This window comes from Patagioenas fasciata, chromosome 11, assembly GCF_037038585.1.
Source record: "Patagioenas fasciata isolate bPatFas1 chromosome 11, bPatFas1.hap1, whole genome shotgun sequence".
Taxonomy (NCBI): domain Eukaryota; kingdom Metazoa; phylum Chordata; class Aves; order Columbiformes; family Columbidae; genus Patagioenas; species Patagioenas fasciata.
The window spans coordinates 17,483,406-17,511,262 of record NC_092530.1 but is presented as its reverse complement, the minus strand read 5'-3'; the positions used below and the strand labels follow the sequence as shown (position 1 = coordinate 17,511,262).

The 27,857-nt window shown below is 45.7% G+C and overlaps 1 long non-coding RNA gene across 1 annotated transcript; it reads right to left on the bottom strand.

Annotated features, from left to right (window-relative positions):
• Window positions 1–1,023: 1,023 nt before the first annotated feature.
• On the bottom strand, window positions 1,024–17,449 carry LOC139828895 (uncharacterized). Its single transcript, XR_011740952.1, has 4 exons — window positions 17,419–17,449; window positions 15,554–15,636; window positions 2,168–2,482; window positions 1,024–1,737 (listed from the first exon to the last, which is right to left on the bottom strand). It is a non-coding gene; the product is annotated as an uncharacterized lncRNA (long non-coding RNA).
• Window positions 17,450–27,857: the final 10,408 nt, after the last annotated feature.

The window sequence follows — 27,857 nt, the reverse complement described above, 5'->3', positions numbered from 1 at the left end:
TTCTCCCTATGGGTACACCTTCTCAGCTGGTCTAGCGAGCGCCCAAATCCAATTGCCATCCATACACAGAACCACTGAGGCTTATAGAGACCTTACACCCGTGTCCTGGGGCTTTCCAAGGCATACATGGTAAAACCAGCCTTACTAGCTTCTTGTCCTATTTCTGCCTTCTAAAACCAAGAGCATAAAACAAGGGGTTCATTCATAAACATTAATGAGGCTACCTGAGGGACCGTATTCTGTAGCATCATCATAAAATAATACAAGCAATACTACTTCAGGATAATCTCTTTGTAGCTGACAAACATCCCTCTCACCTATTTTTAGAGATACTTTAAAGTGTTTCAAACTAGTTGAATAATTAAGGCTTTTTTTCTTGGCTTTGGAGTCACACAACTTTTTGATCTGAAGCACTTTCTTCCTTGAACCACAATCTCATCCCACAGAACACACCAAGCTGGAAGCATTGCGAAGGTGAGGGGTGGCAGCTCCGATGAATGGGCTTGCTTAGGACAGGCGCCTGGCATCAAATGCGCAGTCCTGACAGTTGTCTCCAGACCATCCCTCCTATTTCTCATAGGCCAAGGGAAACATTCCCTAAGATGCTTGTTCTAGGAAGGCCAGGAAAGTTTTGACAGCTGGTCAAGGGGCAAAGGAGATATTTTGGTAGCTGAGAGACAGCTGGGTTGAAGGTTTTGTCCTAGCACTTACAGCATGGTTTTGAAAGCAGTGGAGGGCTGAGTAGCAAACGGGTGAACATAACCCACATAGGAAAAGGTTCTGCTCACCTCCAGAATTGCCACTGCTGAAAGAAATTCTCCAGTAGTGCCCTCTACCCTGCACATTGCACCTGGCCCCTGAATCTGGGCACTTTCTTGTGGTGCACCAAGAAAACAGCCTAGAAAGTTGGCTGAGCACATCTAACCTTTTGCTACAACCTCTTCCAGGCCGTGCAATCCTACTGCCTCCTGCACTCCAGCTCTGGCCTTCACCTGAACCCTCTGGGAGCCAAGGCAGCTCACTAACCTAACAGAAAATAAACAAAGGAAGCCCAAATTCAACCTCCTTTTTAGCTGGGTTACTTTTCTGCTGGATTAGTAGACTATACCAGTATTCCAAGGGGCCAGGTGAGTACCAGAGCCAAAGCAAAGGAGGGTGCAGAAGGGTACAACCAGGAGCAGGGACATACTCCTAAGAAGTGCAGGTTTGGCAAATTTTAGGTTTGGTTTGGTTTAATATTACAGATTATTGTGTATTTATGCTACAGGAAGCTACAGATTACTGTGTATTTATGCTATAAAAGAAATTTCATGATGCCTGGCCCTTGGCACAGAAGGCAGCAAAGTTTGCAACCATACCAGGAGAGCTCAATGCATAGTCCTGTACCTTCCCTCCGAAAAGTTCTGACCTGACCCTCACCATGATTGCTACGTGTGGGATTCATTTTGCGAACACTTGCAACATTTTTAAGCAACTGTTGACCATACCCTGCATCCCATAGCAGGGACCCAGGCCAGGCAATCTTGAACATAAAGACCCAGGCATAAAATTTGGTTCAGGGTCCCACAGCAAGCAGACAGCTTCCGATACTTGCAATAGTTTGCTGCTGAGGAGATTGACCGCGAAGTCCCGTCCCAGCTAGAGCTGCCAAACACTGAAGGCTTCTGGCCCATGTAGATCATGTTGGTGCTGTCCAGGAAGCAGCAGAGATGCAACCAGTTGAAGCCATGTCACTACCTGCCAAGACAGAATGACATTTCTTTTTCAGCTAGAGATGATAGGACAGGGAGGCTGCTGTGAAAAAATCTGAAGCCACCAAGGAGCCCTTGAACAAATCAACAGATTACATAAATACACCTTAAATTCAGGAAGGTCAGCCACAGTTGCAAATAAAATGCCGCCTTCTGCTCCCTAGAATTGCCTGAGGTCTAGAGTAAGTTCACTTATTCTTCAGCCAACGCCAGGTCTCATCTGAACACTAGTGACAACTTGGTGGGGTCAGCCTTCTCACAGCTCTGTCCTGCTCCAGTTGTGTCAGATGGCTAACAAAATAAGGCCCACCAAATATTTAAGTTGTTCAGAAATCAGAAGTGCTGAAAATGAACAGAGTGATACCTGACCTTTGTGGAACACCATACCATGGGTCTAGTAAAAACTGCATCCTCACCACCACTGATCAGCTCCACAGCTCATCCAGCTAATCTCCTTCCCATCGGTGAGACCATGAATCCCTCGGAGGCATCCTGGACGGCGACAACTGTGTGTAAAAGATTAGTCCTCAAGAACTTGAACAAGCTTCCCATTCTGAGTCCAAATTGTTTTGATGTACAAAGTTAGCCTGACTTTAACTTGTACTTGACCTCTTTCTGGTTTCACTGGGCATTTGCTCAGCATTTCGGGTGGTTTCAGCCAAACAGTTGATTTGAATAGATGTTGTGTCCTTGCTTGTTGTGTTGGCTGTCTTGATCACAGGTAGCATCACCTATCAATAGGTAGGAAGAGGCTAGTAAGAATTCACACATTGAAATTTCAAAGCACCTCAGTGAATTAGAAGCACACCAGTCACAGAAAAATGACTAGGGCACTCAATGAAATGATATCCTCAAAACAAACTGGTGTGTCTGAAAAGCTTCCCAAACATACATCATCATTTTCAGGAGGAATAAAACAGTTACCTTGTCCCCATCTTGGAGGTGCAGCTCAACTACACAGTGCATTGCCAAAGCAGTTTCCTTTTTGAGGAGATTCTTGGCCTCAGATTCAGCAGCATCAATGGAAACAGCCACAAAAGTTCTTCTGGTCTGCAGCATAAACACTTGGAGGTGTGCTATTTTACCCCATTAGCCTTTATTTTGTAGTGCTGATACCCAAGTTTCCACCTTTCTATCCACGAGCTGATGCAGGTATCAGAAACCCAAGTCTGCAGGGCCAAATAACTGCAATGATGTGTCGGATACCAACACAGCATCCGTCCTTCTGCCCTTTTCCCAGCTTTGGAATGTGTTGAGCCCATGACTGTGTGGTTAAATTAGGAGTGCCCATGCTGTTGTGCTTCTTGTCATGACACTAGGGAGTCTATTCAAGGCAAGGAGTACAGGGGGCGTCAAGAAATTTCACTGGAAACCCCGAGACCATCTGCCTGCTGTCTTCCTGACCTAAGTAATTTTCTGAGGCCTTCTAGGCCACAGAGCACTGTGGGTCACAGGAAAAATGTAAGTCTCCCAAGAAGAAACATGCTGGCTGTTCACAGGGTGAGGAAGCGGAGTAAAACTTTTCTGATAAATATTCAGTTCCGTCAGGAACGCAACTTGGTTCCTGTGAAATGTTTTTTCAAGCAACCTGGACATCCAGCATCAGTACAGTAAAGAGGTGCTCAAGTCCTAGTAGCAACACCAGACTCTCACCTCCGCCACGAGGGGTTACTGCAAGGCGGGTATCAGCAGAAGGTCCTTTCCACCAGGCCCGTTCAGAGCTCTTCCCCGAGGCTGGGGCTGACCAGGCTCAGATGTTTCCTGGACAGTTGAAGTCCAGCACACGCGCTCTGTGAGATGGTCCTAGTGCAGACACATGCAGCCCCAGCACATCGTCACGTTCCGCACAGCAGAGTAGGAAACCATCCTGCCCTTAGCAAAGCCAGTTATTCCATCACAGTCGATAAGCTGCACTTTAAGCAGTATAATTACAACTGCATTTGGTGCTTCCACTTCTGTCTGTATCACATCTCTTCACAACCCTTACCCACTGGCAAAACTCTCTAGTGAAGACTTGACCCGAATGAAAAGGCTGATATAAATACATCCGTAGGGTTCTGCCAGCAATTAGGAATAAGGGCGGGGGGAAATCCCTCCGAGGAATCTAACAAAGCCAGGAAACCTTTTTAAGCAGAACCAGCCTATCAGAGTGACAGAGTTGACATTTAAGGTTGGATGGACAATAGCGACATGAAAAGTGTTAAATGACCTGTTCATCTCAACAGCATACTCATTAGTCTAGTTAGGGGGCTGTTTCAAACGCCTGCAGTTTGGACCTAGCTTCTCCCATCACTGACCTTCTGTGTTAACATGCAATAGAGATGAAGAGGCTCAATTAACTCTTCTCTAACTGGTATAGTCAAAAGCTGTTTGTGAAGTTTTGATTTACAAGTACAAGATCTTTTTATTATTATATTTTTTTTTTTAATCAAGAGCTTGGCTTCAGTAAACATGAGGAGGAATCCCTCCATATGAAACCCTCCCAATCTTACAACACGTGGAATTTCCACGCATGGACCTCTGATGCCCACGGCCTGAGGCTGAATTCCAAGTCCTGTAACTATAGTAAAATATTTATAATTGCTCACTGGGATCTCAGCCAGTGCATATAGTTCTTATTTAGCCTATGAAACAAAGAGAGTCATCTTAAATACATGCTGAAAGTAGAAAATAAAATTAGCAATGTTGTTTAAGGAGCTTGCCAGCATGCAAGGTCAGAGAGACAGAGGTTAATCTGATACCAATTCAACAATGGGAAACCTAATGTTGCAACAATTAAAATATTAGTCCAGATGAACAGGTGACCCCTCAAAACACCTAACGGGGTGGCACGGGCTGTTATCTCCTGTAGCCATATCCCATTAAGCTGGCACCTGTGCAGGAGTAGGATACACTCCCAGTTGCACACACAAAATTAATTATTGTCAAATGCACTTCTTGTGACTGAGGTGAGAAATGCAACTTGAAGTAACTGACAGTCATATTAGGTAGCAGTTCAAAACCTCCTTGCAGTATAACCACAGACAGGATCAACAGAAACTCATGGTTATCTTCACAGGTGGGCTCCCTCCACTTCTTGTCACGCTGTCCATATTCCTCACGGCTTTCTTTTTTCCCTTTCTCTCCCTTCTCTCCCTCCTGTTTTTGCTCCCCTTCACACCTTGGCCCAGCTCTTTCCCAGCACACGCTGCTGAGCTGCTGGGGGGTTGCAGGCAGGAGGTCGCCCCTGCACACCTGCTCCAAGAGATCTGCCAGCACCGGGCAGCACCTCCTACACTGCCAGGCTCCTGGAAAATGCATGTCCCCTGCATACCGCCTCCTTTCATTTTCATCTCATCTCTGCTCCCTCTTTAACACATCCTTCCTTCCACAGCACACTTTCTTCAGGCACATCCTTCCATGCTCAGCTACCACAGGACAATCTGCTTCCACGTATCTTCTTTTTAAAGAGGCACCATCCCAAACCTTGTAACCCGCAAGCAACCTGGCACATGAGAAATGAGCAAAACTCAACTGCAGAAGGGCATTTCTGCTTCCGTTTTGCATGCAAAGAACCACAGTCAAAAAATTAAAGGTACTGAAGAAAGAAAAAAGCATTTTTCTACCTACCCCACCAAGCTAAATATTATACTAGAAGTAGGAAGACAGGATAACGGGAAACAGTGTCTGCAAGTTTCCCATAGCCTTCAGAGGGGATGGAATCTAGATGTAATTTTAAAGGAGAAGATTATAAGTGTTTTCCTTGCACTTTAATTGGCAAGTAATCAAGGCCACATTGAATGCAACACAAGTTCTTGCAATCACGCTGTGACAACAGACCTAGAAACTCTATTAGGAATCCAATGCAATTACAACACAACAGCAGTCCTGCAAAGGACTAGATAGAAAGGGAGGCATGACCCCACATTAGACAGAAGCTGGTGATGACACAGCCAAGGTGTAGTTCAGACACCACTGAAGTGACAGTAACGGAAGCAATCAGAAGGGCTGGCACTGGGGCAAGAAAGCTACCATTGGATATTTATTTCACAGTCCTGAAGTGTTGCTGTAGTCAGAGTTGCTTTCAGATCATCCAATAGCTGTCTCCAAAACCGTGAATACTCCTGTCCCACACTCAGCAATATCTGCACATGAGTGTGTATCCTTTTCTGTTTGGCCATCATGCCTCTGTCCATGCTTCAAAACAGGACTAGGGCAGCGCACAGCATACAGACAAGAGGATACATGAAAACCACTCATGTTCAAATGAATGAAAGAGGAGAACGTTCTTCAAGAAGCATAATTGTGGTTCTACACTATCTCACAACATGTTTCTGAATGTAGCTTTGGGTCTGGCCATGGTTTTTAACTTTTAAAGACAGGCTGCCTGTCTCCAGATGCCCATGTCACTGCTGAGATGGGGAGCGATGTACAAAGTCCCTGGCTAGAGAGAAGGAGGAGTAAGTTTTCTCCACAAGAACTGCGAACCAAGCACTCGGTATCTCCCTGCCTGGTCAGGCTGCCAGGACGATCAGCTGCGGGAGGGCATTGTGCAGACCAGCAGTTCCACCGGCATCTTGGGTAAGTTGGAGGTCTGGGTTTAAGAAAACAAGGAGAGCATTGGGTTATTCCATCCTGATGAGGAAATATGTTGTTAGCACAAGAGGGCTTTAAAAGAGCTAAAAATGTAATGGTCAGAAAATACATAAACAATATAGGTCCTGCAAAGGCAGAAGCTGAAACAAGTTTTCTTAAGCTGTGACCAGCACTACACTGCTGGGACATAGGAGTCCCAAAACTGGCTGTAAAGCTGGGAAATGAATAGACCGCCCATATACATATAGACTCCCAAAAAGCAAAGGAAAATTGAAGTTCTAAGTATTTATAGTTTAGGAGAACATTTAAATGGTTATAAAAAACAACACAAAACAAAACAAAGCAGGGTGACACTGCACCAAATGATTCTTGGATTGTCGTCAAAGGGTTAGGCGGACCTTCAGTTAAAGGGGAACAAGAAACACTGGCTCAGGTAAGCCCTCAAAGTCCCTTAAGCTTCCCCCTCTCCATGACCTCTCTGTCTCCTATACATTTTTTCTTCACACAAATATGTTCAGAAAATATAATTTCCTTTTTGGTATCAATTTGGTGCTATCACTTCACCATAGCAACAGCCAGCAAACAGCAGCTCCAACAACTGGAAGCTGTTGGCTGACTCAGGTAGGCTCTCCTGCGACAGCAGGCTCGAGACTCCCTGCTCTTGGAAAAACGATCAGTTCCATAATTCTAGATTTAATTCCACTGAAAAAGAATATACACAACTAACTAAATGCCGCCAATTAAACTATCAAGAAGGCAGTAATATTTTCAGTCACCGTGCTTTGTATGCAGCTACGCTGTAATTAAGGTATGACAGCAGATCCTGTAGACACACCAAGCTACTATTAAAGTAACTGCCTCAAGTTCTGGAGACAGCCATGGACAATGAACCTCACTGGGACAGCAGGGTCCATGCCAGGCAGTTCTCCTGCATACCCCTCTCTGCTGGCATGAGCCAAACAGCCTGAGCCACCAGAGCCTGGGTCTGAGATTTTGTGAAAGACCACAAGTCCAGGTGACTCCAAAGCAATGCCCAGTGGTGAGGATGTATCTGAGCCAAGACACCGGAATACAAACTGAAGCAGATGAGGGTCCATCCCACTGCTAGACCATGGAGGTGTTACACTCAGAAGGACAGCAGGGAAATAAAGAAGTCAACAGGATGATGAAGCAATGAAGGAGAGGAAGGGGAGAGTTGCAATGCACAATTGGGACTTCCACAAATGTCTTAAAATTACTGAAAAGCAGAAGAGAGTTGTAGGTATCCAGCTTAGGTTGATGATGTAGATGGAACAATTTATTTAAAGGGAAATTTAATAATAAAGGGTGTAGATTTCTGCCAAGTGCCCCTGAATTCTTCTTGTTTTACATTCATTAAACATCTGCTTTGTTAACATATTTAAGCCCTGTTTTGCATAGAACTGTAGGAACATTACAATGAGTGAATAGAAAATATATTTACAGTGAAATTGTTTTAAAAAGTGTCTAACATATGTGTGCATATATTCTTTATAGAGACACATATGTATACATACAAACGTTAAGAATCACTTCATAATTAAGTGACGGTGAACTTCCCACCAGAAATTTGCAACTGTTTCAATTTTATGTTTCTTAACCCTTTTCAGGTTTAAAAGACATTGTTGAGATCAAGGTGTGGATTGTATACCTATCAAAGATTCCACTGAAGTAATTTTTTTTCTTTAATTACAAGTTCTCATATCAAGACAAAGGTGTTTGATAAAATTTCCCCAAAATGTCTCAGTTTTGTGCTTCTCCCCAGCTAAAAGCAGACACATTTCAAAGAAAAACAGCTTCAATCACAAAAGACAAACATACTGAAAAGATTAAAACAAAATAAAAATCAAAAACCTGCCAACCTGTCTTCACTGCATCCTCAGAGACGGCACATTTTCAGGATATCAGCAGCAGCCCAGTATATCTGGCATTTAAAAATATCCAAATAGCTCAGACCCTGCACAGCCCTTGTTGTTCTTTAATTTATAAACTAGTGTCCAAATCCTGACCTCCAGTTACAAAACCCCACTGAATTCACTGGAATTTCATAGATTAAATTCAGGACAGAATTATACTTTTTGTTGCTTAATTGGCCCATAGTATACTGGTTGGTGGGAGATGATTTATTTCCCACCACTGAATAAACTGATGAGATAAAAATTTAGTAACTAAAAATGGTTTTTAGAATCCTATTTTCTTAGGAAAAAGGTGTAATTATATGGAAATGGCAAAGTTATTTGATCTCACTGTGAACATGGTGACTGTGGTCCCTAGGTCGTCTTGTGCTCTTTCTGTCTTTCCATCAACTCATTTGTTTTCCATGTGGCTGCTTGTATATACACAATTGTCTCTGGTTATCATATGCTGAACACGATTGTTACGTGCTCAGATTTATTCCCACACGAAAATTATTTGAAAATGGGCGGAATGAGGGGGAGAAACACAGCCATCATTTGAGGAACTCACACAGTAGAGTGCTCAAGAGCTTCCTTTCAGATTTGCCTTCCCTGCCAAGAAAAGGCATTGTTGCAGTGACAGCCAAGAGGCGTGTGTTACAACATGGAAATCATATGGGATGCAAAATTAAAATCTCAATCACAGGTGAAAAATCAAGGCAGCGGAGGAGTGTGTATGCAGCATTGCTCTTTTCTTCCTGCCTCCTGGAAAAAATTGCAAATGCCTTGTCCTTCCGGAGGTGACACTGTAAGATGGCCAGTGCCTAAAGCAGGATAGCTGAGTGCCCTCCCAGCACTGCGTCCTTTCCCAGCACGGTGTGGTCTTGGGCTCTGCTTAGAGCAGGAGAACAGTGACTCTCCAGTCACCAGTTACCTCCAGTGCCTGAACTCCACCATCCTGGGTCCCTGGTCCTGTCAACTCCAGACACCTGGAGTGTTTGTCACCGCTCAGAAGGAGCAGGGACTGCATTTGCAGCAGGGGCAGCAAGTGGAGCTCTACGGGCTCAGGGAAGAGGGCTGGAAAGCTGCCTGGCAGAGAGGGATCTGGGGTTATTGATTGACAGCGGCTGAACATGATCCAGCAGTGTGCCCAGGTGGCCAAGACGGCCAACAGTATCCTGGCTTGTATCAGGAACAGTGTGGCCAGCAGGACTAGAGAAGTGATTGTGCCACTGTACTTGGCACTGGTGAGGCCACACCTTGAACACTGTGTTCAATTTTGGGCCCCTCATCATAAGAAGGACATTAAGGAACTAGATAGAGTTATAGAGGAGGTGAGGAAGCCAGTGAAGGGCCTGGAGCACCAGTCTTATGAGTAGCGGTTGAGGGAACTGGGGCTGTTCAGCCTGGAGAACAGGAGGCTGAGGGGAGACCTTATCACTGCCTACAACTACCTGAAAGGAGGTTGTAGCATGGAGGGGTTGGTCTCTTCTCCCAAGTAGCAAGTGATGGAACAAGAGGAAATGGCTTCAAGTTGGGCCAGGGAAGGTTCAGCTTGGATATTAGGAAAAAATTCTTCACGGAAAAGGTTGTCAGGCATTGGAACAGGCTGCCCAGGGCAGTGGTGGAGGCACCATTGCTGGAGGGGTTTAAAAGGTGTTCAGACGAGGTTCTCAGGGACATGGTTTAGTGCTAGAGTTTGGTTAAGTTATGGTTTGACTTGATGATCCTGAGGGTCTCTCCTAACCGAAATGATTCTATGATTCTATGTCACCTATGTCATCCTCTTCCACCATCACAGCAGTCCATGGCCCCTTCCAGCTATAGCAGACCTCTGCCAGCACAGCCAGACCCGTGACAGGTCCTTACCAGCCCATCCCACCAGAGAAAGAGCGTGATTCTCCACTGCCCCAAGCCAGCGTGGCCACATTGGCAGCACCCTGCAGTACAGCTCAAGTGCCAGAGTGACTTGTATACCTTGTCACAATCTCCACAGAGTAGTGCGGGGGCTAACACCGATGCTCAGCTGAGGATTCACATTATGCTCAATGACAATTTAAGACAAACCTGTTAAGCCAATGCAGATCCAGATAGAAACCAGGTGGGTTTTCTCCACGCACAGACCACTGTATTTCTCAATGGACAGACCACTGTATTTCTCAACAGCAGATTACGCTCCTCAGATTCTTCTACTCTCAGCTACTCAGCATTTCTTCCGCATTGTAGTAATTCTGGCCGACAACTCTCACTACTATTTACCCTCTTCGGATAATCACACCCTTACAGTACCTCTCACAGCCTAATGTTTTACAATGAAATCTGAGAAGGTCTGAATAATCCTAATAGCAGTTCGGCAGCGGCACTCACACAATTATTATATTAAAGGTAAGTGTGCTCCTACCAGCCTTCCATTTAAATTTATAGTTATTGGTTCCATACAGCAACATGGTAAATGAAAGAAACCCCCCAGCCTTCATTTAAGAGGTTTATAGTAAATAAAAAATGCTGAGAGCTGTGTGTTGGCCCCCAGTCTGTCAGCTCTCTGTGCAGGAAGGGGATTCAGCCCCCTTTCCTAGGCACGTGTAAAATGCCGGGTGATATACAGCTCGGGTCTGCCAGGAGCACCGCTGCAGCGAAAGCCAGAGGAACTCAGGCCACCGGTCCTAATGAAACCTTCTCTGCATATCCAGGCTGGCAAGGCTGAGGCAGAAGTCAGCCATGGTCTCCTGCAGCCTGCTTTCCCAGTGACACCCCAACACCTTTTCAGGGATTGGAAATTTCCCGGGTGCAAGGTAACATGGAGTTGAAATGGAGTTGAATCCCTGATTCATTTGGTACACAGCGCCCTTACCGTATTGAACAAAGGCTGGCAACTCTGACAGATGTGACAAGTATCGTCTGAATTATTTTTTCCACAAGGAGCACAGACCTTGAGAAGGTTTTTAAACTATCTCCAGAGACTGAAGGCCGCTCTGTTGTTTTGAATTTAGACTGCAGGGAAGACAGGTCTTCACTTCTGAGGTTTTAGTTTCAGTAGCTGCACAAGTAACTTTAGAAAATACACCTTGGGTCTGATCCCAACTCTTACTGAAGTCAAAGGCCAAGATCCTGTGCAAGTTAACAGGAAGAAAGGTGTGACTCTGCTATGTAAAGCCAAGCATGTGGAGGATACTCAGCCCTATCCTGCTGCAAGGTTCATTACTCCTGGGTGAAAACACCAAGGTGCCTGGTGCTTCTAGGTGAAGCCACCTTGGCACAATGAATACACACAAGTGGATGCATTGCATTGGTGTGGGATGCATCATTGATGCCAAGAGTAGGCACCCTAACAAAGAGGAATGAGTCTCTCCTGTTTTCCCCTCACATTCCTCCCCATCTGTTTCCTCTTTAAAATAAATAAACAAACAAGTGCATTGCTGGACAAACCTCAACCCTAAACAGCCCATATCCCTCACAGGTCCCTGCTGCTGCCCAAGACCTGTCTCCCCAGAGCTGTCTGACACGGCGCTCTGACCTGCCTTCCTAACCCCAGTGCAGCTCTTCCCCTCGCATGCCCACACAGGAGATTTTGTCTGTTCCCCTAATTTGTTGGGATTTCATGGCAAGAAATCAATGTCGGTGTTTCTATGAAGGGGGAAAGAGTCACCAGCCATGCAACATCCAGTGACAGCTGCCAGCACAGCCAGATGTGGCTGGCATCTCACTGACAGATCACTCAATGTATTTCAAGACCTGTCCCATACTTAGAGAAACTCTCCCCTTCCTAATACGAGGCACAAAGCAGAACTGGCCAGTCTGCATCTCTCAAGGCATACTGGGGGTCAGTAGTGAATCCGCATGCAGGAATGGGTCTGAAAAACGGCACTCGTAAATCCCTCAGTGGGAGAAGTTATAGCCCTCCCTCCCCCTGCTTACAGTATCTTGAACGTCAGGGGCTTTACACTCCAGCAGCATGCTCCCAGTGTGCCTTGCACATCTGCTGAACTAAGGTAAAACCGGACACTGCAGAGCTGTGATTTATGTCACCAGGGTAAGGCGCTGCTGGAGAGGTCCCTCCCTGCTGCAGGAGGAATACGCACTCACTTCTTTTTCTCCTCACACATCCTGCCCTTGCGATCAATGCACGGTTGCAGAGGGGAAGCCTGTTACGAGATTGTCAGCGCTACTCCTCCTTTTGCAGTCTCCAGAAATGCCAAGGCACACGGCTACTGTGTTGCTATGCAAATGCACTGGGCAGAAGAAAAGTCTCAGCCTCTCTACCACACGGCCTCCACCAGAGCTGGCCAGCTAGCCTGGCTACAAGAAGAGTTAGTTAGCTCAGTGGAAGGAGGCAGAGGAATAAAAGGCATTCCTTTCTCCATTTGTCAGACAACAGGTCACACATGCTTGCAGACAGATCCCAAAGCCTGTCTCTTCTCTCACATTTCCTCTCTTCCTTTTCCTGACACATCTTCTTGTGCACTTTGCTCAGCTTTCGAAGTAACACTCCTCCCTGCATGTTCTCCTTCCCACTCCTTGTCACTGGAGTCCTGCTGCTGTCATCACACTCCCATCAGACTTCTCCTTTCAACTGTGCGTTTCCACACTGTCTCTTCCAACTGTCACATACGCTTCTGGTTCAAACATCTGTTCCTCCCCCTCCCAGGGAAGTTACTCCAAAACATGCTGCTTTCCATCTGAATGGCAGGAAGGACAGATTTGGTTGTACACGTGGCACTACACAACCCTCCATTCTGCAGAGTGAAAGCCTCCTCTTTCATGATTTGGTCACATCAGTTCTCAGGGATGCAGGCTCAGTCCCCACTTATTCTGCTAGGATGAAAAGCAAGAAGCCTGTTTCTTGCATCCTACAGCCCAGCTGCATCCTCTGCTGGGCAGGGAAGCAAAGGAAAGGGGTACTTGCTCCCCTACCCAGAAGGAAGGTCTGCACAATCATTTTCTGTAATGGGGTAAATGGGTTGCTGCAAGAATGACTCGACTCAGTGCTGGTACAGGGAGGCCACATGTTTCGCAGTGCCAGCAAGGGACATTTACAGGAGCAACATGACTACTCACCACCTAATAGCTACTGATGCCCGATGGTCTCAAAGGGCTTATGCCATTGCATGGTAAAACTGAGACTGGTGCCAAATAGTTGTGGAGGTTAATCTAGGCAGTATGCCCAGCAAGATGTCCTGCACAGTCTGCGAGCATCTCGGGGCTTAGAAGTAGAGAATGTTTCCAGGTCTCTGTATCAGGTCACAGCAGCCCCACTGCCTGCACAGACAGCTCTGCTGGCAGCCCTTGAGCTGCCCAGCCTCACTGGGGAGGCCACAAGGCGATCACTTGGGGGGAAAACAACTTGCCTCCGGCCTCCCTCCTCCTTTCTCTGTGCCTGTGCACTGGCTGGAGGCAAGGCCCTGGTGCAGGAGCAGCATGCCTGAGCAGCATTGCTGTGTCTTTATGCTCAGATCGACAGAAACACCAAAATCTAGTTCTGCATAAATCCTCAGGACAGAAAATTACATTCCAGTCCTTGGGTCCTTCTTTCTCCAAATCGTTTGGTGTCACTCAGCAGAGACAGCAACAGGAACTGTGAGGGGTCTCTGGTCACACTTCACCCAGTGATCCTTTTCCAGGTGGAGGGAGGACTGCAAGCCCATGCTGTACATCCACTATCCCACCAGCAACGGCTCCTTCAACACCTCAGCCATCCCTGTGAGCTGAGTATCAGTTGCCAGCATGTTCTCATTCACCAGGCACACCACACACACAGCACGAGGCTCCTCACACCTCTGGCAAACCTCTGAACAAGTGGTACAGCTGGTCATGAGCCACTTGAGTCAAGGCAGGTGACACGTTCGGTTCCACTATCAGTGCAGTCACTGAGAGTTCCTCCCTTCATAGGGAAAACTCATCTTTCATGGGCTTCAGGCTCATCCCCAAACCAGGCATCAGAACATACAGAAGAAAGTTCAGAGGGTTTTTGTTACTGGTGGTAAGTTCTGCCCATAGTTGCAACCCCAGTGAAGAAACTGAAATGTAGTTTCTATTCTATTCCCTGTTCAGCTGCTTATAAGTTTCTCAAACAGATTCCTATTCAGGGTGAAATGTTCAGTGCTTGGTCTCAGCTCAGAGATGATTTCTTTTATTTCCCCCTGCAGGAACTGTGAGCAAAATACTAAATGCATAGACTTGGAGTTTGGGGAGCACGAGCAATCAGATATTTCCCCCTTGTTCCCTCTGATACCATATGTTCCAATTGGAAATTTTACACTTGCATACTGGTAACTCGTAAATGGTGGAGATGATAGACTTCAAATGTTCTCATTGCGAGGCAGAAAACAAACCCAGGTTTAACAAAATAATTGGTTCAATACTGTTAGGATGAGTTTAAAGAATTCTGAAAATGCTTTTCCCTTCCCCAGTATCCCAGGAGGGACAAGTACACAGGTTTTATTTTAATCTATGTGCTATAACTTTAAAGATAGCTGACACAAGGTGGTCTTTGTTAAGATGTATCTATTTGCTTTGAAATCCAAAGAAGTTCAGCACTTACAGGCTGCAAGAAATCACAGACCTATTATTCAAGGAACTTTTGAGCTCCGCTATCAAAACCATCAGAAGTCTGTAAACAGAACAGCTCCCATTCAACGCATTTTTGTGCTCATTTGCAAACTCTGTGGTGGGGTTGCTTGGAGCCTTATTCCCCTCAACCCCAAACTCACTTAAAACTAAAGGCAGAGAACCAGTGTTTGGAAATCCAGCCTTCCAGAAGCAATGGCACCCTAATCATTCTCACGCACAAGGTCAGCTAGGTCACCTTGCATATCACATGTTTAGGTGTTTTCGCTTCAAAGTCAGGCCTAGAAGCCCCATGCAAGCTTTGGATAACCTATTTATACTCTACATGTTGGTATAAATACGTGGGTTATAAGACACAGTCAATTACCTTTAAGCACAGGTACTTCCTGATCACAAGTGCTCCATCATCCTTAAATTCATAGATGTACATAAATGGTTATATACATTTTTTTTTCCAGGGGTAGAGTTACTAAAGGGGTGTCAGGGGCAATATCTCCTGTTACCACTGCATGGCACAGATGTCCTTTTGCATGTGGCTGGCAAGTTCCTGAAGAGCTGCCCAGCCCACCTTGCTTCCCCCACTCCATCCATAGTCCTGGTTACAGACAAGAGTCACTACTGACAGCTCACATGCATTTAACAACTTGAGCAGCAGACCACTACCAAAATAGACTAGCACACCCTGGCATAATAAAACAGCATCTAAAATCACCCTGTCTGGGCAAGGAAGTCTCAAGATCTGAAACTCACCAAACACAAGGGTTGGCACACCGTGCGGGGAGCAAACGGCAGCTCTCTTCCAGTCCCACTGACCAAAGTGACCCAGCAGCCACCTGGAACACAGCAAAAGACAAAACCTCTTCAGCAAGCAGCTCCCAGCCTGCTCTCTGCCTCCACAGCACCTGCCATGGGCTGGATTCAGGTCTAGAGCCCCTGAGCACTTTGATCCCTCAGACAGTTATGCACCTTAATGATTCATGATTGTTACTCAAGTCCCACCTACAAGCCAAGAAGCCTCCCCACCAGCCTGCAGGACAGCTGTGGGCTCCCTTCCCTGGCCTGCGGGAGCTGCTCCCTTACACCAGTCTCACAATAGTGCTATGGAATTAATCTTGATTTATGGCAGTGGGAGGGAGAGAATCATCAAGTCCTGTGTCCTCACTTTCGGAGCTACTGGTACTGCTCTGATCTTCTTCATACTTTGAAGTGCTTTATTCTGCTCAGGTTTGTAGAATTACTTCTGTATCCTTAAGCGCTGGTCGTTCTTTGCTGTAATTCCTTGCAGTGGCTTCTGGAAAGGTGTTTTTCTCCCTCCACTCCCCACAATAAATGAGTTTGTCACTTGAAATATACTACCAATGTGTTACAGGTCCCACAGTGTTTGTGGTTATATCACAAGTGTTTGTTTATAGCACCATAATTCAGCAATATCTTGATTACAGGAGAGATGGTGTTGTAACTCACTGTGGCTAGAGAGAATATTATTTTTCTTTTCCTTTAATATAAAATGTTGATTTTCAGTCAATACACTGCAAGAAAAAAAGTGCAGTTGTTGCCCTAGTAACCAGCGGCTTTGTAAACCATAAGATATTAGGAGCACAAGGTGTTAATTGTTCCAAGTGTTGCTTGTGGTCAGGGATGAAAGCTAGAATGGGTGAGATCATGGGAAACATCTGGGAAGATAAGGTCAGCTGCTCTCTGGTTGGAGAAAGCCTAGACAACAGCAAGCAGAGAGGCAAAGCAACAAGTAATGCTGCCACCAGAGGAGCAGAATGATCTGAATCGTGGCCGTGTGTGAAAGCATCCCTGAGTGAAACCTCCAAGAACAACAATGAGAACAACAATACAGTTCTGGGAGCTTGGCAGTTTTACCAGACACACTCAGAGTTCAGCAGCTCCACCACCAGTTGTAGCAGCTTTTCCTACAACTGCTCATTCCCATCTCCATTTCTCCTTCTGCTCCGTGTCCTGGGGTTCCGTGTGCTGTGCTCCGGGAGGCTCCTTTCCACGTGCTTGCTATTCAGCATGAATTAAGGAGGTCTGTCCTGCAGAAGGTGCCACCACCTCTCTGCAGAGCATTTCCTCTGCCAGAGCAGGCCAGGATGGAGCACCCTCCCTGTCACATACCCACAAGTTGCAACACAACTTCATTGCCCTGCTGAGCAGCTCTGGCTCTCAAGCTCCTTGCACAGCACACAACACAACTCCTCCCTGGCTGCTCCTGCTTGCACTCGTCCTGGCCATGCTGTCTGCTGAGAAGCAGAAGCACTCGGTTGCCTGGAGGGCAGACTGAACTCCACAAAGCATCTGTGTGTCTGCCCCAGCCTCCTGCAAGACAGAGCCCCTCAACTCCAGCAGGCTGCACGCCGGCGCTGGGAAAGCAGCACCAGAAGGGCTTCTTCTGCAGGAGGCCTCTGAGGGAGAAAGACTGTGAGGGCTTCTCCCCCACGTCTCTCCTCTTTCGAAGATAAAAGCAAGCTGGCGAGACAGCAGCCTCATGCTCTGCAGCATCTGCCACCTCTCCCTTCCCTCCACCCCCTCCCCAGTGCCTGTGAACATAAAGACTGCTAGATCTAAAAGGAAGTTTCCTACTTTAGCCCTTTTTAGCCATTTACCTGCTCTGGATGCCCACTGCCAGTATCTGCATTCCCTTAGGAAATAAAGGCAAGGAGCACAGAAAAAGCAATATATTTATAAGCCAAGCCCCTCCCAGGGGCAGGGTTATGCTAATTAGGGAGCCTCTGTCCCAGCATGGTACATGGATTACATATAGACGATAGTAACATATGTAGAGGAGGGCTCGCGTCCAGCACACCACTGCCCTTCCCGGCACGCGTGGCTGGAAGGTTTCACGCTGTGCGTTAGCCACGGGCACTCAAGAACAGAGAAGCAAGGCCAAGCTCCTGCTTTTACCTGAAGAGGAAAAGGATGGGATGCCAGGATTGGTGCCTTCATGGGCTCCAGTTTCCAGGGATACATTCCTGATATCTCATTAACTTCTGGGGACAGCTTTTCCCTCTGTTGTTTTTATTTACCGACTCTTGGCATTTGTACCCGGTAATAAAGCTACAGAGCGCAGTGGGCCACACCACAAAGCCCTGTGTGCAATCTAATGATGCTTTGTCACACTGATGATGAAGGCTATATCTAGCTACACAAACTTCACATAAAATTAGAGGTTTATTTTCTTTCTCTTGCTCCCCAGAATAGTAGGCTGTGAAAATGCAGCCATCTCTGTCCCAGCACAGCCTAACAGATTTCTGCCACTGACCAGGGCTGGGATTTCTGCCATGCATCCTTTACAGTAAGAAAACACAGTCTGAGTGAATAAAGCTGAGAAACCATGACTTTTTCCCAGTGGAGATTGCCTGGGCAACACTTCACATAGCGGAGCTGGATTTAAATGGGGTCTGCGGGTAAGAGTGAAAAATAAAGATTAATGAGTTTGCTCGGGTAATTAGATAATAAAATTGAAGGCTCTGGAATTTAGTCCAGGAATATAATCCAGTATATGTGCCTGGCTAGCCCGTTCCCTCTCCTACTTCTAGCAGCACCGTCTTAACCTAGCAAGGAGACCGGCCCTTCACATGGAGTCCAAGGACAGAAATGCGTTTGGGTAGCACAGCCTGTGTACTAGCACGGGGTCAAAGGCCCAGGATCGCCCCTGTCCTCTGTCACTCTCCCTGCAGCTTGAGGTGGGCTCACCTGCTGCTCCAGCAGAACAAACCGCATGCCAGGGAGGGTTTGCAGGAGGTTCTGTGCTTGGCAGGGGAACAGGACAGGTGTTTAGGGGCCAGCAACCTGGCTGATAGCCTGGGGGATCTGCAGGGCTCATTTAGGCACAGGGCAAGTCATCCTGCGGGTGGGTGTCAGGGAGACCTCTGCTCATGGCCCACCAGGGTAAAGCTGTGTCAGGCTCAGAGATGTGTTTGGACAGAACTGGGGCTTCCTCACCTCACCGTGCCAGTAAATACTAGCACGGCTACGTAGAAGGTGGTGTCTAAGGGTGGAAAGGGCAGCACAACCAGTCTAAAAGGAAACTGAGCTTGGTTTTGCTTTCTGGAGTGACTGCTTTCCTACATTCAGCTTTCAAATTGCTGCAGAACTGAAAAGTAAAGCAGAGGCAAGTTCTCTTTGACTTGGAAAATCCTTCAAAAATAAAGCAAATCCATTTTGAAAGGCAGACTTTGTCAGCTGCCCTATTTTTAGGATTGACTCCTACAGGTCCTTCCTTCAATGATAGCAGTTTTGCCTGAGCAATGACTAGGGACTGCAGGATTTAGGCTTTTAATAAAGCAATTGTGTAATTAAAAATAAATGGGTCTCTAGTGTCACTATTTAAAAAAAAAAAAAAAAAATGAAAACTTAGATCAAATAAGACATTTCTTTTTGGTTTAGCCTGCTTGGATCATGCAGAGCTTTAATGACGCAGTCACAAATGTTGTATTTAAAAGGCCTCTTAGTTGCTGAGAGGAGCCCCAGGAGAGGGCTATTAACTGCCCAAATTAGGCTATTTATTTTTGTGAGTTTTGCAAGTTTGAAAAAGAAAGGCACATTTTCACTTAGGAGAGTGATATTTCAAATAGGTCACAGGAAACTCTGGCAGGCGGGGAGCAAAGGAGAGCGTCAGTAGGAAAACATTAACCAGAGACATTCTGCAAGTGCATGTCGACATTTGGGTTCCTAATGACTTCTGAAGTCCATTCAAAAATCTTTCAGTGGATGTAAAAGAGGGGCAAGGCATGGCAGCTGTGCAGGAGCCCTGGCCTAATCCTGAAAGCCTTTAAAACAGCAGAGCTGTGTCTGCGGGTGCTGTTGCAAGAGAACCCAGTGCTGTCAGCACAGACAACAAGCTCAGAAGTAAGCGTTTGAAGGAGATGGACTCTGCCTGTTGGCTAGGAGATAGCTGGGGCTTGCACAGATGACTGGTCAGACCTGAAATTTGACTGCACCTTTGCCTCCTCCAGCTTTTATTTTGATTCTTCAGCCAGAATTATCACTTTCCTCTAACATAATCGCAGCCCAGAGCAAATCAGGAGCGACTTCACTAAAGCCCACAAAGCAAGCTGCATGCAGACCTTGAGCCAGGCCAAATCCTTTCTATATGCATGAGGTTGGTTGGGAAAGATCCCTCCACACCCACTCAGCAGGCATGGCACATGCTCGCCAACAGCACATCGTTTCCTCCCTTCCATATGTGCAAACAGAAACAATTAACCTAAAATCTGCTCAGAAATTATTCACATCAGGTTACTTTGAAGGACTGGGACATCTCTCAATGACTTCAGCAGCTCAGGATGAAGCCACCCAGGAGCTAAAGAAGCCTTTGGGGCAACATTGGTCTGCCGCTGGGTCCTGTCCCTGCTCCAGCAGGGCCAGGGTCCTTCGAGCTGCTGCCACAGTAGCCACAAGAGCACTACTTCATCTACACATGATGGAAAGGCTTTGCAGGATCCAGATCAAGATGAGAAAATAAATTATATAATAAGGTAATAAAAAGCAGTGTTCCTAGAAAGGGATGTCTAATGGGTTCCTCTTGATGGAGTGTAAATCCACCAGACATAAAAGTTGTAAAACAAAAACAACTAAAGAAAAAGTAACCACCCACCTATTAGAGCAATCTTTCTCTTCCTCAGCTGTCTTTTTGATTTCCTATATAAACCACTCCATTGAGGACTCAGACCACTGGTATGTCTGAGGCTGTGACTGGTGTGACATCAGTGCTTTGGTCAGTGAACAACAAATCTCTGTCGAAACACCTTTCCATGACTCTGTTGGGCTGGACTGTCAGTACTACGTTCTCCTCCTCTGGCTGAGAAACCCATGGAGTTGCAGGTCCTTTCTGCCCAAGACTTCCATGTCACTGCAGATTTCTATGGTGCAGAGAACCCAGCAATTTATTGGATCAGAAGGAAGGAGCTGGCCATGGAGCGAAGGGAGCTGAGAGGGAAATATGAATCATGCAACTTCACTGAAAACTTTGTCAGTCCATACACAAAAAGTCAAAAGTCACGCAGATCTACCCCTAGCTTTATTCTTACCATAATTACTGTATTCTGTCCTACTAAACTAAAACAACCCATCCCACCTCGTGCAAAACCTGACCAAAGTCAGGAGGTATCTCTGGCATGGTGAGGCCATGGGTTGGGCAATCAGCACCACTGTACGCTTAGCAAGAGAAAACCAGAGGTAGCCAGAGCCCCTGCAGCCATGCCATGGAACAAACCTCTGCGCCGACCTGTGTCACCAGTAGCATGTGACAGGGCAGGCATTAAAGCACACCCTGGTTTGCAGAGGTCAGGAGGGAATTTATAAGGACAAGGAAAGGACAAACACGTTGCTTGTCCATGTGGTATGAAAGGAGCTATAAATATTGTGATACTTGTCTCCAGGAACCCAGGACAACCTCTTCTCTGACTCACAACCACACACTGTCCCTTTGGACTTTACTGAAGCTATTCAGGTTGCAAGTCACCAGCTCTGCTGGCTCAATTCTCTGCTATACCCGTTAAAAACACCCTAGCAAAAGCAGCCCTTTCAAAGGAGGTATGGGGTTCTGTGTCAGACAAACCTGCTGAAGCCTCAGTTTTGGTCATCACCCAGTTGTATGGTGCTGTTCTCCAGCTGAACCTTATGCCTGCTCCAGCGCGGTAACACCTCCAGATCTATTCCGTGTATTAACTTAGCCCAGAAATATTTATTTAGCCAATAAAACTTCAATGTTGCTCCTGTAGAAATAGTTTGCAATGTATAAACAAGTACATAATATTTGTCAAAACCACTTCTCATGTGCCCTCAAATGTTTGGCATAGAAGAAACAGTAGATGCTAAAGGTCACAAAGCACATGAAGTCCTTATGAGAAGTTAGCCATTAGATAAAGAAAAAGGATGAGGATGATCTGGGAGCACCATAAACCACAAAACACTTTTTCCTCCAGGATCTTGCAGCTCACAGCATGTATAAAATGTGCAAGGTTACCACTTAAAGCAACTAAATACGGATCCAAGTCCGGCAAGACACAAAGAAATCATTCATCCTTTTTCCACGGACAGGCACAAAGCAAACCACACCATAGTGCAGTCCCAGGACAAACAAGTGTTTCTTGATCAATGTGCCTGCAAAACTGCCCCCCCACCCACCTGTCTGAGGCACAGCCTTCGGGAAGACCTGCAGCGATGTGGGTCACTCTTGCTGTCCATAAAACACCAGCTCCCCACCAAGGTGCTGGGACACCCTGCCTCACCGCTCCCCTCCCAGGCACGGCCACGGGCAGCAGCCCCCAGCTGACCCCAGTCACAAAATGGTGCTCCCAGTCCCATGCTGGGGGTGAGAGGGGAGGTCCCACCTGTGGCCAAGTTGCCTTCCCCAGCAAAGGGCAAAGACTTTTCTCATGGCAGTGAGGCGCTGGCAATGCCCACTGCAGAAACCTCTCCTTGGCCTGTTTTCTTTTTGTCTCTGTTTCTCCATTCAGGAAAAAGCTTCTGTCACAACAGCTGCTGATTCATTTTCTGACATGGTGCCCAGTGTGCCAGACATAACATTTGTTTGCTGCCAAAGTGGTAAAAACAATGACTTACCAGCTCATTTTTCTTCAGTTGATTATATTTGGGAGAGGGGGAAGGGATGGGAGAAATGAGTTTTAATTAAAATTTGATAAGGAGGAGAATAAATCCACCAAGATGCAAAGAGCAATGCTCTGCAAGGCAAGAGCAGGGACAGCATCTAAGGTGGTGCGGGAACACCTGTCACCAAACAAAGGAAAACAAAGGGGTCCATGGTCAATGATGAGGTCACTTGCTGCCCTTCACCATCTTCTTCTCTCTATGCTTTCCGCCACTCAGGTGTCAACAGCTTCCCAGACCAGTAACTCTCAGCTCCAACATGATGCCTTACCCACTGAGAGAAGCTATCCAAAGATGGTTCTGATGAGGGTGGGAACGCATGCTGGTCTTTGATCCTTCCCATCTTCCTTTCCTGACTTCTTCCTGGAATGAAGGAGGCCCTCCATCAACATTTATTTGCTTCTTAAAACACTGACTAGAAGGCAGAATCCACATCGAACCCAGGTTTTGGAGGTGCTGAGGACAGTGGTGATTGGACTGAGACTTTTACTTTCCTGTTAGACATTATAGACAAATGAGCCAAGTCTGGACCTGATGAGTGAAGTCTGACCTGTTAGACTCTCCAGTATTTTTCTCAGTATTTGACAAGGTGCTCTAGACACATGGGAATTAAGTTGATCCATATTCCCTGATCTCAGTCATATGCCACAGGTCATATTTGGAAATAGCTCATCAGGTCACTAACTCTCATGACAAACATCCAAGGGAAGCTTAGATGCCAAGAAAGCAATGGCACATGTAGCCTGACCAGAGCATTGTCCTACTGATATTTAACGACAAATTGATTTCCTAGCACACTGACCCATCTACAACCAACACAGAGGAAACAGCACTCTGGCCCAGTTCTGCTGGCCAAAATGGACAGAGAACCTTATTAGCTCACGTATTTAAATTCTCTAATCCTTCTATTACAAGTTGGTGTAGAACGTACCACAATTAACTGCTGATCCCCCACCTGAAGGCTTTCACTCCACTGTCTTCAGATAACGGCCAAGTCAAGCTGCTGTCCTCCTCCAAGGGACTTATTCCCATGGGGTTTGTTTCAGTTCTTATTTGGAAAGGAATGGGAGTCAGTCAGAGCAAGGAAATGCAGAAGAGTCACGGTAACCAGTGCTAGGGTGAGGACCAGCTATGGAAGAACCATTATTCAAACACTGCTGTTATCATCAAGTCCGATGATAAAGAGGCTACATCATTCCAAGCACCAGAGGCTACAGGAGAGATTTTTAACGTAGCTGAAGAACAGTCATTCCACAGGCCTCTGGCTAAGCGTCTGGTGAGATAATATGATTCAAACCAAGGACTCATCAAGGGCTACTTATCTAATGCCTGGTAATCACTCCAAACACATGAGGAAGAAGAGCCTTACCTTTATTCTTAGGAAGCTTTTGCGTTCTTTGCTTTAAATGGTTGGTTTCTCTCTTTGCTTGAGGGGAATATGATGAATGGCTATTTGGGAATGCAAAACCCAAGATCAAGAAGTCATTCTTGTCCACCAGAGAAAATGAAATAGACACTAGAAAACCTCTTAAGCAGGAATGAAGTATTTTCAAGAATGCCAAATGAGGCACCTAGTTACCACCAACAAGCCACCAAAAAAGCTGTCCACCTTCTTGGAATACTTTTGGAAATCCAACTCATTATGTCAACTCCTATTCAGAACCTGAAGGAAATAGTTTCATCACCATCCTCTCACTGAACAGGGAAGAAGGGATTTAAGAGACCTCTTTGGTTCTCCATTATTCTCTCTGCTACACAACTAAACTACTTTTTGCTTGACTTAACCTACCCATGAGGGCTTGTACACACCATCCCTTGGATGACATTGTTAAATCACTTCACTATAGCAAAATATAAGTATTTAAGAAAATATCCAACTCAACCAACCATGTTATGAGAACACCCACCAAGAAAGATTTTTCTCTCCCATGACCTGCTGTTTCAGATTTTACAGAATGCAATGCTGCACTGCAGAGCAATGCTCATGCGGTGGATCAACATATCTGACCATCCAGAGACACCCCACTCTTCCTGGCTACAACTGGATGTGTAGTTTCTCAGCACCTTTACAAATTAAGCCTCAAAACTAACACATTAAATTGCATTGCTGCATAAAGACCTTCATTTCCATGCTTTTATCTGCAAGAATGCTATTGCCATTCTATACACTAGACCTGTTTTTGTAATACTATGGTTCATCAGAAGTTTCTATGTTAATACCAAATCAGAAATAATACACATGTGATTCATAATAATCTAACTGAATGGCTGCACTGAATGTATTGTAAGAAATTCTGGTTAGGAAAGAAACTCATTAAAGAAATAGTGACTACTATTATCCCACTGCATATATTGTTCTACTGGAAAGTTTCCTTGAGTAGTTTCTTTAATTAGCAATTTGATATTTTGAAATAGTGTGATCTCCACCATACACAATTTATAGAACAGACTTGGCTGGCAATACAGAGGAAAACAAGCAATCTTTTCAGAGTTTGCATCTCAAGGGCATAGCTTGTCATTTTCTAGCTATTCAGCTGCTGTATATATGTGTATAACATAGTGACACTGTTCTTGTGGGATTTTGATTCTTAAAAGTTACATAGATAAAGAGCTTTTTATTGGAACAGAATATATTGTTTTGGGTTTTTGTTTGAGAAAATCCACACAAAAATATTTGCATAACTTTGGTCTATTCAGACAGAAGGTGTTGACCCCAGCTGTGTTCCAGTGAATGAATCATTTATGTAGGAGCTCATTGCACAGAACGTATGGTATTTTATCTTTGCTGGTTTTCAGCCAAATACAGTCTGTAACAATTTTTCCCCTTTGCCACATTTGCTGCTTGATATCCTTTAAAATATAACAGTTCCAAGTGTGAGAAAGCAAAACAGATTCTGGGCCTGCTCTGGCTGAGAGCTCTTTGTGTGGACACTCCTGTGCTGGTACCAAGGCACCCTTGCTTTCGGAGAACATCCGCTCCACATCCGGGATCTCCTTGTGCTGAATGCTTTGAATCAATGTTGATTTAAAGTTCATTTAAATCTGCAAAAGCCCAGGAGCAAGCACAGAAACAGGGATCCTCTTCATATACTAAACAGGAGCTTCCCTGAAGCAGGGGGACAAAATTCAACCACCTCAAACATCCCAAGCTCTGCACCTGTAGGGAAAACCTGGAGCAAGGGAGGACATTTCTGCCATAGCTCTAATACAACTATTCTCCAGGTATCACTTAAGTGGTATTTTGGCAAGACATATTTCTACCCACAAGGGCAGGGAACAAGATTATTTCATTAAGTGATTGAGGTACTGCATGGCCAAAGCCACTATTACACCGGGTTTGATTTGAAACGGTAAGCGAGAGGTCAGACTCTCTCACCACTGATCTCCCGGGGGAGAAGAGATAAGGAGGAGTGCTAAGATTTCCACACTCCCACATGAGTAGATAAGGTCTGAATGAACAGCCTCATCTGCAGGCTGCTTCCCTAAGTGTTTTTTATAGCTCACACTGGAAACCCTCACACTTCTCTTCACTGAATCACATAATTACGGTTTCCACAAGAAATTCAGAGCAGGATCTCCTCCCACAAAATTTCCTCTCACCTGTGCTCCTTTCATCACCAAAGATGACTGTTTGTCAGTACTACCTCTGCTGCTGAGAGGGCTCACATGCAGCTCAATTTAGCACCCGATGGAGGCGAGAATATTCCCCCACATGCAAGCTTCTGAAATGCTTGCCTGTGATTGTGTGTGGCTTGAACATCTCCATGTGGCACTGTTCACCCTGGACACACTTGCAGTCTTGCTGTGTTCTCCCTGGTGACAAGCAACTGGTGTTACAACAGACAGTCTCCATCATTGTGAGGTTACCTTCCAGTTTCCAAGGAAAGCCTTGCTCAGGTGAAGATATTGCAGATGGGATGCAGCCCCATGAATCTCTGCCATCCCAGCCTCCTCGTGTCTGAGCCGATCTCCATTGCAGGAGGCTTCCTCTTCATTACACCCTTCCTTCCATGGGCAACAGAAACGTAATAGCCCAGCTAAACCTGACCCTGGGTAAACACTAAACACAAACAAGACACTGCTCTGAAAATCGTCAGTTAATTCATCTTTCAGAAGCAAATTATTTCTGATGTTAAACGCTTGCTCCATCCCCTCAAATCAGCAAGCTGGGGTTTCTATACAGCTCTGCAAGAAAGCTTTTCCTGAGAGACTGACCCAAGAACTTACATTGACACGTGTGCCAAAGTTACAGACAGAGTTGAAAGCACCACTGTAATTATGGTTGACTATTGTATAACTCCAGTTTTGGTGGCTCATAACTTCATCTATAATAAATTGTTTGGGCTGAAAATTTCTCCAGCTGTGTTTGGTTTCAGGCTAAACTTTTTCATTTCAGCTGAAGTGGCTCAAGTCCTTCTGAAGAACATGTTCAAGGAAAAAGACTCTCTCTTGCCCCTGTTAAAAGGACCTTTTTATCATTTACTGAAATGCTCTCATGTCTCCATGCTTCTGAAAGCAGTACCGTGGAATACGGGCAGACTCGACTGCTGCAAAACACGTCTTTTCATATTCTCAGGGGGAAAAAAGGATCATAATCTGGCTGTTTTCAGCCTAATATATATATTTTCATATGTTTGCTCTTAACACACATGCAGCAGAGATCCAGCAGCTACTTGGACTATCTTCAGTGCTGAGCAAGCTCGGTGCTCCACTGTGCCAGACATTCTGGTGAGGCAGCACATGCAGCTTCCGACCGTGACAGAGGATGCTCCTGCAGGGTTTGATGGGGCTTTCATTGCAAATGTGCTCTTTGGTACCAGGCCAGAAGAGAGCTGGGAGACAGCTCAAGCTGAGCGAGGGTACAGACACTACACCTCAGTGAACACCAGGGAGGCAGCTGCTAAAAGGAGCCTGTGATCAGCCTATCTCCAGAGCAAGGTCTGACCTGCAGACAATGAAGATGACTTTAGGTGCACATGGAGCAGCAAAGACAAGGCAAAATATTCAAGAGTTGTTCAGTAAACAGCTGCTGTCTACTCTGGTAGAAGGGGGAGAAAATGGGTATGTAATTACTCATTAAAAAGAGCACGGCACAACTCAACAGGCCTGAACACGATCTGTGTGAACAACCTTAACCTAACGTTTCCTTCTTCTGTAATATCTGAACTTGAAACCTTATGACAGATTAAATATATTGTACCCACTTTCAGAAGCGGTGCACATCCAGTGACTTCTGGTCATGCAGAAAACAGGCAGAACAAACATCTCACTACAGAGAATAAACTCCAGAAACACAGGAAGGGAAGTTTTGAAAAATCTGAATGAAAAAAATGCAAACTACTTCATTAGAGTCTACACCTACCCAATAGAGTCCAGAGACATCATTAAGAAAAGAGAAAACCCAGCACTCAACTGCCTAGGAGCTAACTGG